Below are 14509 nucleotides of genomic sequence, written 5' to 3' on the forward strand. Positions count from 1 at the left end.
GCGCCCCTAGAATCGTGTTTTTAAAAGCCTGTGGAAATATTAACTGGGATTACACTGAATTTACAAATTATGTTTGATCAACTCCAAAATACCTTCAATGTAAGATGTACAATTTTATGTAGCCCTAAAAAAAAGACATTGCCACCCTGATATAATGCTGCCTTGTGACTGAGGATTTTTCTTTTAGGCTTATTAAAATAGCTCTTTTAGCATATGCATATGAATTGTGCTTATAATGAAAGGAAAATAAGTAAAATAAACTGGTTAAGATGTTCATAAATAAAACTTCTTCACCACCACCACATGGCCAGAAGTGACTAGAAGGTATCCTCAATTTTAAGGCATATCTCAATTAAAAAAAATGTTTTAATGTTTGCTTATTTTTAAGAGAGAGAGACAGAGACAGAGCACGAGTGGGGCGGGGGCAGAGAGAGAGAGGGAGACAGAATCCAAAGCAGGCTCCAGGCTCTGAGCTGTCAGCACAGAGCCCTACACAGGGCTTGAACTCGCAAGCCACGAGACCATGACCTGAGCCGAAGTTGGACGCTTAATCAACCCAGGTTAAGCCCAGGCACCCCAAGGCATATCTCAATTTTAGAAATGACAAGACGCAAAAGTGTATTTAGCAGACAGTCTACAGGGATAATGATATCTTTCCAATGTGACAGTTATCCTATCTAAGAAAAAGTTATGTTTCAGCATTTATTCAATTCTTTTATGTCCTTCAGTGAAGTTTCACACTTTTCAGAGATACCCTTTGTATTCTTGTTAAATGTTTTGTTTTTTTTTTAATGTAATTTGATATAGACTTTTTTCACTTTAAAAATTCTGTTAGGAAGATATGCAAAACTGTTTAGAAATCTACAAAACATTACTGAGAAAAAAATTAAAGAAGACCAAAACACACTGAGAGACAATGTTCATGAACTGGAAGATGCAACTGTGTAAATATTTCAATTATCCCTAAACTTATTCAATGCCAATTCCAATCAAAATCCTAACAAGTATTCTTGTAGAATCTTACAACCCGATTCTAAAATGTATATACAAATGCAAGGAGCCAAAAATAACCAAGATTTATTATTTACTATTTATCAAGATTTATAAAGCTACACAGTAACTCTCAAACCTGAGATTCTAAAGAGCTTCAGTTCATGTGCTTTTATCTATTATATTTATCACACTTGAAATTAAAATAGAAAACTGAAATATTTGTTCACTTAAAAATAACAAGAGGGGTGCCTGGGTGGCTCTCTCGGTTAAGCTTCCGACTTCGGCTCAGGTCATGATCTCGCAGTTTGTGAGTTCGAGCCCCATGTCGGGCTCTGTGCTGACAGCTCGGAGCCTGCAGCCTGCTTCGGATTCTGTGTCTCCCTCTCTCTCTGCCCCTCCCCTGGTTGTGCTCTCTCTCTGTCTCTCAATAATAAATAAATGTTAAGAAAAAAAAATGTTTTAATTAAAAAAAATAACAAGAAATCCATTACATATTAACAGAAATAAATTCTTTATGAAAAATCACTATTTTCCAAAACAAAAACTTAGTGAAGAGTCACATCTGGCTTAAAAGGAGACAGTTTTTGTCTAGAGACAATTAAAAAAAATTCCACATAGATTGTTGACCTAAATGTGAAAGACAAAATGTAAGAGAAAATATCTTTATAGAGAATATCTTCAATACCAAGATACAAAAAGCTGATTATAAAGGAGAAGGTTAACTATGTGAAAACTAATAATTTCTGTTAATCAAAACATACCTTTAAGAAAATGAAAAGGCAAAGCAAGCCACAGAGTGGAAGAGAATATACACAACACAGATTATCTGAAAAAATATACATGAACATACATAGACATATATAGACACATGTATATACATACACACATATATACATATAAATATGTATATATGTATGTATCTTAAAATGAATAAGACAAAGAACGAACACCAGGTAGAAAAATGGGCAAAAGACTTTAATGAGCCTTTCAAAGAGAAGATATCTAAATGGCCAACAAAAAAACAGAGGAAAGGCTGCTCAACCCCTTTAGTAATTAGGGAAATGCACATTAAAACCAAACAGGAATGTTAAATAGAACAACCACTTTGAGAAACTGTTCTATAGTTTCTAACAAAATTAAATACCTACCCTATGACCCAAAAATACACTGAGTGTGTGTGTGTGTGTGTGTGTGTGTGTGTATAAAATCATACAATGGCGCTAAGCAATAAAAAAATAACTGATAAGACCAACAACTTGGATGAACTGCTATTATGCTGGGCAAAAGAAGCCAGACACAAGAGAGTGCATACTGTTAGGAGTCCTTTTACATGAAGTTCAAGAATAGGAAAAGCAAATTTACAGTGATAGAAGTCAAAATAGTATTGTCAGGGAGCGCCTGGGTAGCTCAGTGGGTTGAGCGACCGACTTCGGCTCAGGTCATGATCTCATGTTTGTGAGTTCGAGCCCTGCGTTCGAGCCCCTGGAGCCTGCTTCTGATTCTGTGTCCCCCTTTCTCTCTGCCCCTCCCCCACTCATGCTCTGTCTCTCTCTGTCTGAGAAATAAACATAAAAAAAATTAAAAAAAAAAACAGTATGGTCAGAATAACAGCTTCTGACTGAAAAGTTGCATAAGAGTACTTTCTGAGGTGCTAGGAATGTTCTTCTGAGTAGTGGCACATGCATATATAAAAAAATTTTCAGGTTGTACATTTAGGATTTTTGCATTTTACTGAAATACACCTCAATAACCCACAAAAATCCATTACATATATACCAGAATGGCTAATATAATTTAATAGACTGACAATTCCAACACCCGACAAACAGGTAGAACAACAGGAAATCTCATACATTGTTGGTAGGAATCTAAATTATTGCAATCACTTTGGAAAACAGTCTGGTATTACCAAGTAAAATTGAAGACACACAAAAATGTTCATAGCAGCATTATTCATAATTGCTGCAAAGTGAAAACAACTTAAGTGTCCATCCAAAAAAAGAGTGAATAAGTTAATTGTGATGTATCTGTGTAACAGAATAGTCAGCAATGACACATAAACTCTAGCTCCGTAAAACATGGATGAATTTCACAAAATACTGTTGAGTGAAAGCAGCCAGAATAAAGAATACAAACTAAACCAAGTTTAGATGCAACCTCAGGTAGAAAAGTAAGAAAGTGAGTATCATAAAAGTCAGGACAGAAGTTAGTTACTCTTGAGAAGGAGGAAGAGTATATTTGATAAGGAGGGGTTAAGGGAGGGCTTTCTGAAGACAACAGTCTATTTGATGACCTGGATGTTGGTTACAAGGGTTATGCTTTGTCATTACTACGTCAAAAAAGATGCACAGCTCAATGTCTCTTCCATATGTATGTTACAAATCAGAACAAAAAAGGTTAAAAAAAAAGGTGATTGATTGGATTTGGTGGGGGAGGGGAGGGTGGAGAAACAACCAAGGACAACTCCCAGGTTTCTGACTTGCACAACTGCTGGGGCAGTGATGCCTTTCACTGGGATCAGAAAAAGCATTTTCAGGGTAAGAATATTAATTAAATCTTGGACACATTAAACTTATAGCACTTTGGAGACATCTAACTAGAGATGTCCAGCAGGCAATTAGATATGCAGATCTAGAGTTCAAAAGAGAGATATAAATTTTGAGGCTATAGACATAAATTTCCAGGCTAGAGATATAAATTTTAGGTTCATCTGTGAGTGATGCCATGAACACGGACATGACTGTTTAGAGAAAGAAGACTAACAAGAGGGTAGGGCTGATTCCTGGTAAACCAACATAATGGGTAATTGCAGGAGGATAAGCCAGTAAAGAAAGCTGAGAAGGAACCAAGTGGTAGGAGGAAAATCAAGAACATGTCATGAACCATTAAGCAAGGGAAGAGAACGTCTCATGAGTAATAAGTCACCCACTGCAGGTTGATGCATACTTAAGAGAGAATATGGCTTATGTGCAATACTCAGCAAGCCAGTTTTTATTTCACCTCTTTCTGGTTGATTTGAGACAACAACCCAAGAGAAAAACCAATGCTTCTGAGAATGGCTGAAAGTTTCTATGTTATCTTTAGAAGTGAGCAATCAAGGCCCTTCTCACTGTTCTTTCTCCCTGATTCTCACGAAGGAAGAGGACAGATTTGAGAGCACTGATTGGGTCTGTGTGATACTGGGTAGAATCGCCATTAAAAGTTCGGCACACGAGTACAGGCTCACTTTTCTGCTTCTTCTACATGACTAGAGTGGTATGAGAAGTCCTCAAGAGGGTTTCTCTTCTCTAAGTGAGAGCCAGGGCCAAACCTACTACTTGGGCAGAAAAGGCCTGAGGCGTGTGGCCAAGGCCAGATCAGCAGTCAGCCAAAGCAAATGTGCGCTTTGGTTACACAGCCCTGGGCACTGATAGGAATGAGTTAGAGCAGGCTTTGCTCACATCACAAAGGAAAAATCTAGCCATGTTTGAGAATTGGGGAGATGAAAGGGGTCCATATCACAGCCTGTTTTAGTTTGAAACTGGATTAAAAAAAAAATTTCCACATGAACCCAGCTGGGCTCATTACATTCTTTTGTCTTGGGAGTTTGGTACCCAAGTCCTAGTTAAGAATAAATGCAAAGTATTTTAGTTTTTCATTTGTAAGTACAAATATTTAACATAAATTTCTTCCTTGGGGAGCCTATAGACTTGAAAATAGTGGTTGCAGACTAGAGAAAATTGTTCCTGAGATCCATGACCAGGAATACCATCATAAAATTTCTCAATTTACAGCACCACATAAATCACATACAAAACAAGACCACAATGGGCATCTAGATTAAAATGATAACAGATTAGTAACTCCAGAAATAGATACAATATGTTACTTGATGGGAAGTTTTGAGTAAAGGTTGACTCCCAAATTCATCTAAAAATTAAGTACAATTCTAACCAAAATCTCATTGGGATGTTTTTTAGAACTCATCAAAATAAATTCTAAAATTCACCTGAGATGGAATAGCCAAAACATTTTTTAAAATGAGCATATTTGCCCTATCAGATGTCAAATTACTATTTAAAACCACAGGGCAGATGGGGACTATAGTAATGGAAATGTGTGGAAACACAGACAACATGTCACTAGAACAGAGCTGAGAATCCAGAAAGAGTCCCTATAGAATACAAGGAAATTCTTGTGGTACTTCAAATATGGTCAAGTCAATAAATTGGGAGTTAGACAAAAGTCTATCAATTTAGAAAAAAGTTAGATCCCTACCTCACACCACACACAAAAGTATATTCCATTCAAACTAAAGGAGCTAAATATGAAAAAAAATTCAAACAAAATATATGAAAGTTAAAAAAAAAAAACAACCACCTTGGGATGCTACAGATTTTGCTGAACAAGATTAATGAAAGAAAAAAAAACATGTTTTAAAACAATAGCTACATTTTATGAGCATTTACTTTTGTGCCAGGTGCTATACTGTTAACAGAAACTGGTGCATTGGTACACTTCATATTCACAATAATCCTGAGTTAGACACTACTGTCACCCTCATTTTATGAAGAGGAAACTGAGACAAAAGAGAGATCAAGTTATGCAGCCAAGATTTCAATCCAGGTACTCTTGCTCTATAGAAGTCTGTGATATTAATTTTTAACACAATGCACAAGCAGAAATAAATCAAACTTATAAAACACAGTGTAGTTGAGTATACTCCACCTTAATTCATATTTTGTCATGGATCTTCCACTATTTTACTTCTCAAATATAATGATTATTTATTTTTTTTATTTTTGAGAGAGAGAGCATGCACAAGCAGAGGAGGGACACATACAGAGAGAGAGAGAGACAGAGACAGAGACAGACAGAGAGAGAGAGAGAGAGAGACAGAGAGAGATGTACAGAATCTGATACAGGCTCCAGGCTCTGAGCTGTCAGTGCAAAGCCCAATGCAGGGGCTCAAACTCTGAAGTTTGAGATCATGACCTGAGCCAAAGTCGGACGCTTAACCGACTGAGCCACCCAGACACTCCTCAATGACTATTTTTAAAATGGTCAATAATCACACAACAGTGAAAATAGCATCCTTGAAATTCCCCTAAGTTATAGATGCTCATAATGAAAGCAACTTTATAGGTTATAATCTAATGGTTTTAAAAATTCTTAGTAAAAGAATTTTTTCCAAATGAAATTTTATGTGGATCTATAATGAGAAACAGATTAAAGTAGTATTTCATTCTATCACTGTATTTTATTTCAGTATTTACAGCTTTTTAAGTGTTTTATTTTATTTATTTTAAATAGGCTCCACGCCCAACGTGGGGCTTGAACCCACAACCCTGAGATCAAGAGTCTGATGCTCTACTGACTGAGCCAGCCAGGCACCCCCTTATCAGTATATTTTAAAAGCTCAAGTTTATAACATTTACAATGAAGGTGTTCTGATTAACACAAACTACATTATGGATGATTGGGGCAGTCAGACTTGTTATGTTTTGATTGCACAGTATCAAGAAAAGCCCGATCCAAAGAGATTAACCGTTGCAAATGATAGACTTTTTTTGTCATTTTTTTAATAGTACATTAATGCTATCTAAGGATTTTATTATACCTGTCCAGAAGTCTAAGTAGAAGAACATTCCTAAGTTAAATCTCTAATAATAAATCTTAAAATATGTAATAATAATGACATGACATATTATGCATAAAGCAGTCACATGTAATAGTATAAGGCAGTAAGAGTTCCATAATAGTGAATTTGCTGATATAATTTTACATGAGCAAACAAGCACCGGCCTGAATTTTTAAAATACCAATATATAGCTGTAATTCTTCTAATCAATAGTATTTTTTAGAATTCAAGTATATACACAAAGAAAGCAAGAAACTCTATTATAAGGATTGTTATCCTGAATGGTGGTATTATGGATAATTTTAATTTTTTTTTTTTTTATCTTAAGAGAGAGAGAGTGCGCGAGCAGGGGAGAGGCAGAGAGAGAGGGAGAGAGAGAAAATCCCAAGCAGGCTCTGTACCCGCAGCATGGAGCCCAACACAGGGCTGATCCCCCAAACCGTGAGATCATGACCTGAGCCAAAATCAAGAGTAAGACACTTAACCGACTGAGCCACCCAACTCCCCTAGGATAATTTTAATTTTGTCCTTTTGCTTATTTTCCCTCAAATATTCTAAACATGTTACTTTCCCCCTCTTCTTTTTTACTTTTTATCTCAAAATAACTATAAATCACAGGGATTTGCAAAAAATGCACAGAGTGGTCCCCAGGTCACTTTTCCAAACTTTATATCTTGGTTAATATCTTGCATAACTATAGTACAATATCACAATGAGGAAACTAATCTTGTTTGTTTTTTTTTTTTTTTGAAAGAGAGAAAGAGGAAAGAGCAGGGAACAGGCAGAAAGGGGAGGATCAGAGGATCCAAAGTGGGCTCCATGCTGACAGCAGAGAGCCCAACACAGAACCCGTACCCACAAACCTCAAGATCATGACCTGAGCCAAAGTTGGACATTCAACCTACTGACCCACCCAGGTACCCCCAGGAAACTAATCTGGGTACAATCTAGAGTTTACTCTAGAGATTTCACTACCTGCATGTTTGTGTATGTGTGTGTTTCTATGCAATTTTATCACATTTGTAGCTTTGTGTAACCACAACTGAAATACTGAACTGTTCCTTCCCCACAAGGCTCCCCTCAAGCTACCTGCCTTAACCAAGCCATCCCTTCCCCCATTCTGAACTCCCTGGCAATTACTAATCTGTTCTCCATTGCTATAATTTTGTTATTTCAATAATGCTATATAAATGCAATCATACAGTATGCAACTATTTAAGATTGGTACTTTTTCTCACCTAGCATAACTATCCTGTGAGATAACCTGGCAGTATAAATCAGTGGTCTCTACTGTGTTAAAAAATTTAGCATGTTATGCAATTGAGTATACATAAATGTTTATAATGTTTTAAAGTTTAACACGTTAAAATGTGAATCAAATGCTTATGAAATTCCTGTTGTACCACCACACAACTAGGAGTTTGGGGAATGAATTTTGAAAACGGATAATCTAATACCAATCTAGTGCAACTGAATACAAATACTATATAGAAGAGAAACCCAAGGCTCAGTGCTTTTAAGTTTTGTCCAAGTTTACAAGAACACATGGTTTATAAGAATGCCTGGTTTTGCATTTTTCGGGACAAGCTCTAGATTCCAGTCCTTTCCCAACCCAGGTGGGTCTATGTTACATCCAAATATGGCCACTTGCTAGTCCCCCCAAAGGGCCACCATTTTCTGCCTTTCCCAATACTGTTCCCTAGAGTCTTCCAAATTGTCAAGGAAATGAATCCCTGTTAAATTCCTACTTCTGTATGGTGATTTAGCCAGCACCACACCCCAGGCCCAATTCTCCTGACTCCATGTACAGTAGGTCCATGACTCAACATCTCTCTCAGAAAGGGCTACCCCACCCTAGTACGAATTCAAACTAACTTTCTCCCCTCCCCGCCTCTGGTGCCTAGATGCCCTTTATCTTCCTTTCCTTGGCAATTATGTTAAGTCTTCCTGATAGCTCACCCCACTGCATACCTGTTCACTAAGTGTGACAAACTCCTTATCTTCACAAGTTGAGGATTAGAAGGCAACCACTCCAGAAACAACTTCTTATATACCATACCTTCATAGTAATGTCCTTACTTTTCTAAAAAAATTGCTCTAAAAAAGTAAAAGCTATAATACAAACACTAGGCATTTTGGCATACAGATGTTAAAAAAAAAATGGCACCAAGGTTGGCATAGTTTAAAAAATTTGGCTGATATGGGCATCACTGTGTCAATATTAGATCACTCAATCTAATATTGAGACAGATTGCCTGGGTTAGAATCAGGCCTCTGCCATCGTATTATCTAAATCAAGTTTCATTTGTATTTTGTGCGCCTGTTTTCTCATCTGTAAAACAGTGATAAAAGCACCTCATAGGACTGTTATGAGAACTAAATAATACAAGTAAAGCATTTAGAACACTGCTTAGCACACAGTAAGTATTATCTTAAGTTTTCACAGTTATCTCTAATGCATGGCAGTCTGGTCACCCTTTGTGGATAGGCCTCCTTTCCTCTTGCACTCTAAGTTTGTACTGCTTCTGAAATTTCCATACCAAGAAACAATAGTAACATAAGAACCTATATTTTATTTATTAGGTTCATATCAGTCAAAACAAACTACTAGAACAAATTTTCTTTTACATATCAGCAATTATTAACAACATAACAAATGTGAATATAAGCACTTAAAATATGTGATGGAAAGAATGCTAACAAAAAGTAAGGTACACATCAGAATATATAATATGATAATTTATGTTTAAAAATGGGGGTGGCACCTGGGTGGCTCAGTTGGTTAAGCATCCGACTTTGGCTCAGGTCATGATCTCACAGAGCATGAGCTTGAGCCTCACATCAGGCTCTGTGCTGACACCTCAGAGCCTGGAGCCTTCTTCGGATTCTGTCTCCCTCTCTCTCTGCATCCCCACCCCACGTGTGCTCTCTCTCTTTAAAATAAATAAATAAAATAAAAATGGGAAGAATAATACAGTCATATTTATGCTTGTATGTGCACAAAAAGCTCTGGAAAGTTTCACAGTTGCTGATGGAGGACAACTGCCTGTTTGGGTGATGGGGTTATGAAGGAGATTATTCACCATATATGCTTTAGTATCTTTGAATTTGAAGCAGCAAATGCATTATCTATACAAGAATGTAACTGAAAAAAAATGTAGGCGGGGTCTCTAAACAAGTACTCTGGAAGCCAGGCTTCTAGTCCCAATCTGCTGTAACTGTGTTACCCTGGACAAATCGTTTAACCTCTGAGTCTAGGCGGACAAAGCGAGGAGCACCAAAAACTTCAAGGTTCTATTCTAAAAATGTAAGATCTCAGGGTGCCTGGCTGAGCATGTGAGTCTTGATCTCAGGCTCATGAGTTCAAACCCCACGTTGAGCAGTAGAGCCTACTTTAAAAAAAAAAAAAAAGGAAGATTTCAACAAAGGGGTAGTAAGTAGATGGCACTACTACTTTTTTTTTCTGTCATGAGAGGTACTAAACCAACATTTTGCAAAAGAAGGCAACTTTTTGAGGAGTTGATGGCTTTCAAATACTATTTTACAGCTTTTAAAAATGTAGAATTGCCAAGCCTATTAATCTTTAAAGATAACTTGTATTATTCTTAACAAAAAAAACCTTTCTTAGAAGGGGGTCTAATGTAACTTGCAGAAAATACCTATAAAGAATATTCTGCATATCATATTGTTTCTCTTGCCATGCTTCTGAAATTGTTTTCAATGGACTTTAAGTCTTTATACTATGGCATGGAGGGAACAATAAAGTATAATAATTTACATTTAAAAAATACACAAATGACTGGGGCACCTGGGTGGCTCAGTCGTCCGACTTCAGCTCAGGTCATGATCTCACGGCTCGTGAGTTCGAGCCCCGCTTCGGGCTCTGTGCTGAGCCTACTTCCTATTCTGGGTCTCCCTGTCTCTCTCTGCCCTCTCCCGCTCATGCTGTCTCTGTCTCTCAAAAATAAACATTAAAAAAAATTTTTTTTAAATACACAAATGACTATACCTTAAACAAACAACTTACATTACTTAAAGGCATTTATTATCAGATACTGCAAAAAAAAGTAACATCTCCAGTCAATGGCAACAGCCATAATTGAGTATATAATTTATTCCAGGTACTATCCAGGTATTCACTGTTAATCCCACCTATCATTGTTAATCCCACCATTCTCTGGCAAAGCAGGTTTTAACAGCCCCATTTACCATATGTAGCAATGGAGGCTCCCTGAAGGTAAGTGACCAGCTTGAGGTCACAGTCTAACAAGCAGCAGAACTAGGAGCCCACCAAGAATCTTTGGATCTGAGCTCTGCACAAAACAGGGGCTACTTAACGTTGGCTGGAAGGCTGGTGCAGGTTTGCAACAGACTTTTTACTGATTTATATAAAAATGAGGAAAAATAATAAGAAAGGAAACTTTTTAATAAAGCTAAATGATTCAATTTTATTTCATTTTACTTTACAGAGAGATGGTATGGGAGGGGGCAGAGGGAGAGAGAGAATCTGAAGCAGGCTCAGCAGGGCCTGATGCAAGGTTTGATCCCATGACCCTGGGATCATGACCTGAGTTGAAAGCAAGAGTGGATACTCAACCAACAGAGCCACCCGGTGCCCCTAAATGATTCAATTTAGAGGTCTTTTATTCTGAAATTCTGTCCTCTCAAATTATTTGAGTTAAAATATCCTTTTTTAAAATAAAATGACAGTGAATGTAGCTAGTGATATGTTACTGTTTTTATTGGCTACACCTGACAAAACAAAACAAACAAAACAAAACAAAAATTGGTAACTCCACTGCACCCAATTTGGGGTGGTGGTGGATAATTTCTTCTTTAAAAACAATTTTTTTAAGTTTATTTATTTATTTTGTGTGAGAGAGAGACAGCATGGGTGGGTGGGGGAGGGGGGGTTGGGTAGCAGAGAAAGGCAGAGAGAAAGATTCCCAAGCAGGCTCCTTGCTGCCAGTGCAGAGCCCCACGTGGGGCTTGAATCCATGAAACCTTGAGATCATGACCAGAGCCAAAACCAAGAGTCGGACGCCTGACAAACTGGGCCACCGGGTGCCTTCTTTTTTTTTTTTTTTTTTTGCTTAATTTTTATTTGAGAAAGAGAGCACACTCAGGGATGAGGGGAAGAGGGAGAGTGGGAGGGAGGGGGGGAAGGGAGGGAGGGCGGAAGGAGGGGGAGGGGGAGTAGGAGAGGGGGAGGGAGGGAGAGGGAGAGAGACAGAGATAGAATGAATTTTAAGCACAGGCTTAAGGCTGTGCTCCATGCTTACCACAGAGCCCAACGCAGGGCTGGATCCCATGACCCTGGGATCATGACCCAAGATGAAAACAAGAGTCAGATGCTCAACCAACTGAACTATCCAAGTGTCCCAATAATTTCCTTTGAAATCCAAAGTCTGGAAACTATTCCCTTAAGACAATGATGCCTTCCTAAATATTAGAGGACTTTACAAACACACATACATCCCCACCTAAAATTCTCTCTTTAATCTCTATTCTGTTTGGATTAAGACACTGAAGGACTGAAAAATGAGAATAAAGTGGGATTTAGCAATCCAAAGTCACATGAGTTAACACTGGGGGGGGGAGGGGGCTTACTTTAGGATTCATCAGGTAACTTTCCTTATCTTTTATCTGCAATTCTACTCATTCTAACTTGGGCTCAGACTTCCTTTTCCTAAAATAGTCACATTTTTAATACCTCTACTAAGTGGCAATCAACAATTAAGTCAAAGAAAAAGAATTACTTGAGGTCTCCAATAATCTGATTTTATTTAAAGACTCTCTGAAAAAATAAAAAATTAACAATGTTTACTCTAACTATATACAAAAAAAAATTGGTCTATAAATCAGACTCAAGCCACTTTAATTTCCAAATTTCTGTGCCTCCATTAAATACACACACACACGGTATACACATATACATACATATATATATAGTTTTGTAAGCAGTTTATAAACAGGCTGATCAAACTGGATAAATTTCTTGAAAATAATTTTATTGTGTATAAGGCAAATAAGTTATTTACTCCTTTTGTTAGCCATGTTTTATTTCTTACCTATCCTCCTTTAGCAAGCATCAAACTTATTTTATGTAACTAAAAGTTAGTTGCAATCACAACGTATTAAATTCACATTTAAAACTACATCTTTTTTTTTAATGTTTATTTATTTTTGAGACAGAGAGAGACAGAGCATGAACGGGGGGGAGGCTCAGAGAGAGAGGGAGATACAGAATCCGAAGCAGGCTCCAGGCTCTGAGCTGTCAGCACAGAGCCTGATGCGGGGCTTGAACTCACAGACCATGAGATCATGACCTGAGCCGAAGTCGGACACTTAACCGACTGAGCCACCCAGGCGCCCCTAAAACTACGGTTTTTAAGATCCAGTTATTTTTAGTCTTACTTTTATATTACTTTATGGTGCTTTATTAAAAATTTTAAAAAGAGCACAAAAACATGGACCTTAAATGACATATAACTGAAAATACTTAGAGTCTGCACTTATTACATGGTTCAAAACATGCCTTCTCAAAGGAAAATCAATTTTAAGAACTTAACCACACAGTTTGGGTAACATAAAGCAGTCTTTCCATGCCCACATGTTAAAAGGCCCAGTTAAATTTATTATAGACTACAGTGTTTGCAAAATCTAAAACTGGTAATAATTCTGCCTAAACTCCATACTCACCTAATATCAAAAGTTATTTTTATTTCTTCTTTTTAAAAATTACTTAAAATATACTGCTGGATAGTCTTTTCACTATATATTTATTCAACTAACTCTGGGTGCAAGCTACTTTTAAGTGTAAAAGTCCTTTCCAATGGAAGTGAAAATAACATAAAAATGTTTGCATAAAATACACTCAGTGGCTCTCAAAGAGATGCTGAGTCTATTAAGTCTATTAACTTGGTTCAAAATACCCAATCAAAAATGTTAGCTTTTGTCACATTGATATATTTTAACTGTTAACTAATATCTACATTTTAAACGCACTGTGTTTAATGTAGCAAGAATGATGACTATTTTCTCACTAACGCAACAGGATTTTAAGGGCAAATGAGATAGAGCTGTCTAACTGGAAAAGACTGGCAGCCTGCAGTTTGTAAATAGTAACAAGACAAACTCCCATGTTTGCTTCTTCATGTAATCACCAATATGTAGGTCAAAATAAACTAGTGAGCTATACATTACCATCTACCTAGCAATTACGGATCAACAGGAGGGGAAGAAACTGTTCAAATATGACTACTGTTAGGAAATGCAAATACTAAGCATCGTATGTCTTTATAAAAATTGTAACCTATCAATTCTGAAATCATTTTCACTTTTGCTACTTTTAATGAACCCTCCTCACTAATTAAAAAAAAAAAAAAAAGCCGCCACTTTAAGATGTAAATTCCTCTTTTTTTCCAAAGTAGCTTGCCTTGGAAAATCTAACGCAGAAAATAAAATATAACAGATAAATCACTACAACATTTTAAAAAACCTAAAGTTATCAGTAAAAAAAAAAAAAAAAAAAAAAAACAACAATCCCTCCACTTAGGCAAGGCGTGTATTTTTAATCTTCTATGGGTATCCCATTATACTAATCAGCAACGTTTAAAAGTCACCAAATGCTCCAAACACTACCACTACACATGACATACTCCCTTTTACTCAAATGAAGCTTAAACTAGACCCAAACTCAGGCCAATTCCCCCTCTCAGGCACACTGAAATATACGAGGGGGAATCCAAGAAATCAGATATGTTAAGTGCCGGTATCTTCTTCCAGAGTAGGGTCAAATTCGTGTTTGCCTGCAAATGTCACCGTCTCAAGAAGTCTGCAAATTCTCGTTAGCGCTATAGAGTACAAAGAGGCCTGACCACAGAAACACCTGTC

The 14509-nt window shown here is 37.1% G+C and overlaps 1 protein-coding gene and 1 non-coding gene across 2 annotated transcripts in view; both read right to left on the minus strand.

Moving 5' to 3' along the window:
- Nucleotides 1-14509, minus strand: part of VKORC1L1 (vitamin K epoxide reductase complex subunit 1 like 1) — a 65166-nt gene that overhangs the window by 49916 nt on the left and 741 nt on the right. The gene's annotated exons all lie outside the window — the stretch shown is intronic.
- TRNAK-CUU lies at nucleotides 6292-6364 on the minus strand. The gene has a single exon. It is a non-coding gene; the product is annotated as a tRNA-Lys (tRNA).

Source organism: Prionailurus bengalensis, chromosome E3 (assembly GCF_016509475.1).
Source record: "Prionailurus bengalensis isolate Pbe53 chromosome E3, Fcat_Pben_1.1_paternal_pri, whole genome shotgun sequence".
NCBI lineage: Eukaryota > Metazoa > Chordata > Mammalia > Carnivora > Felidae > Prionailurus > Prionailurus bengalensis.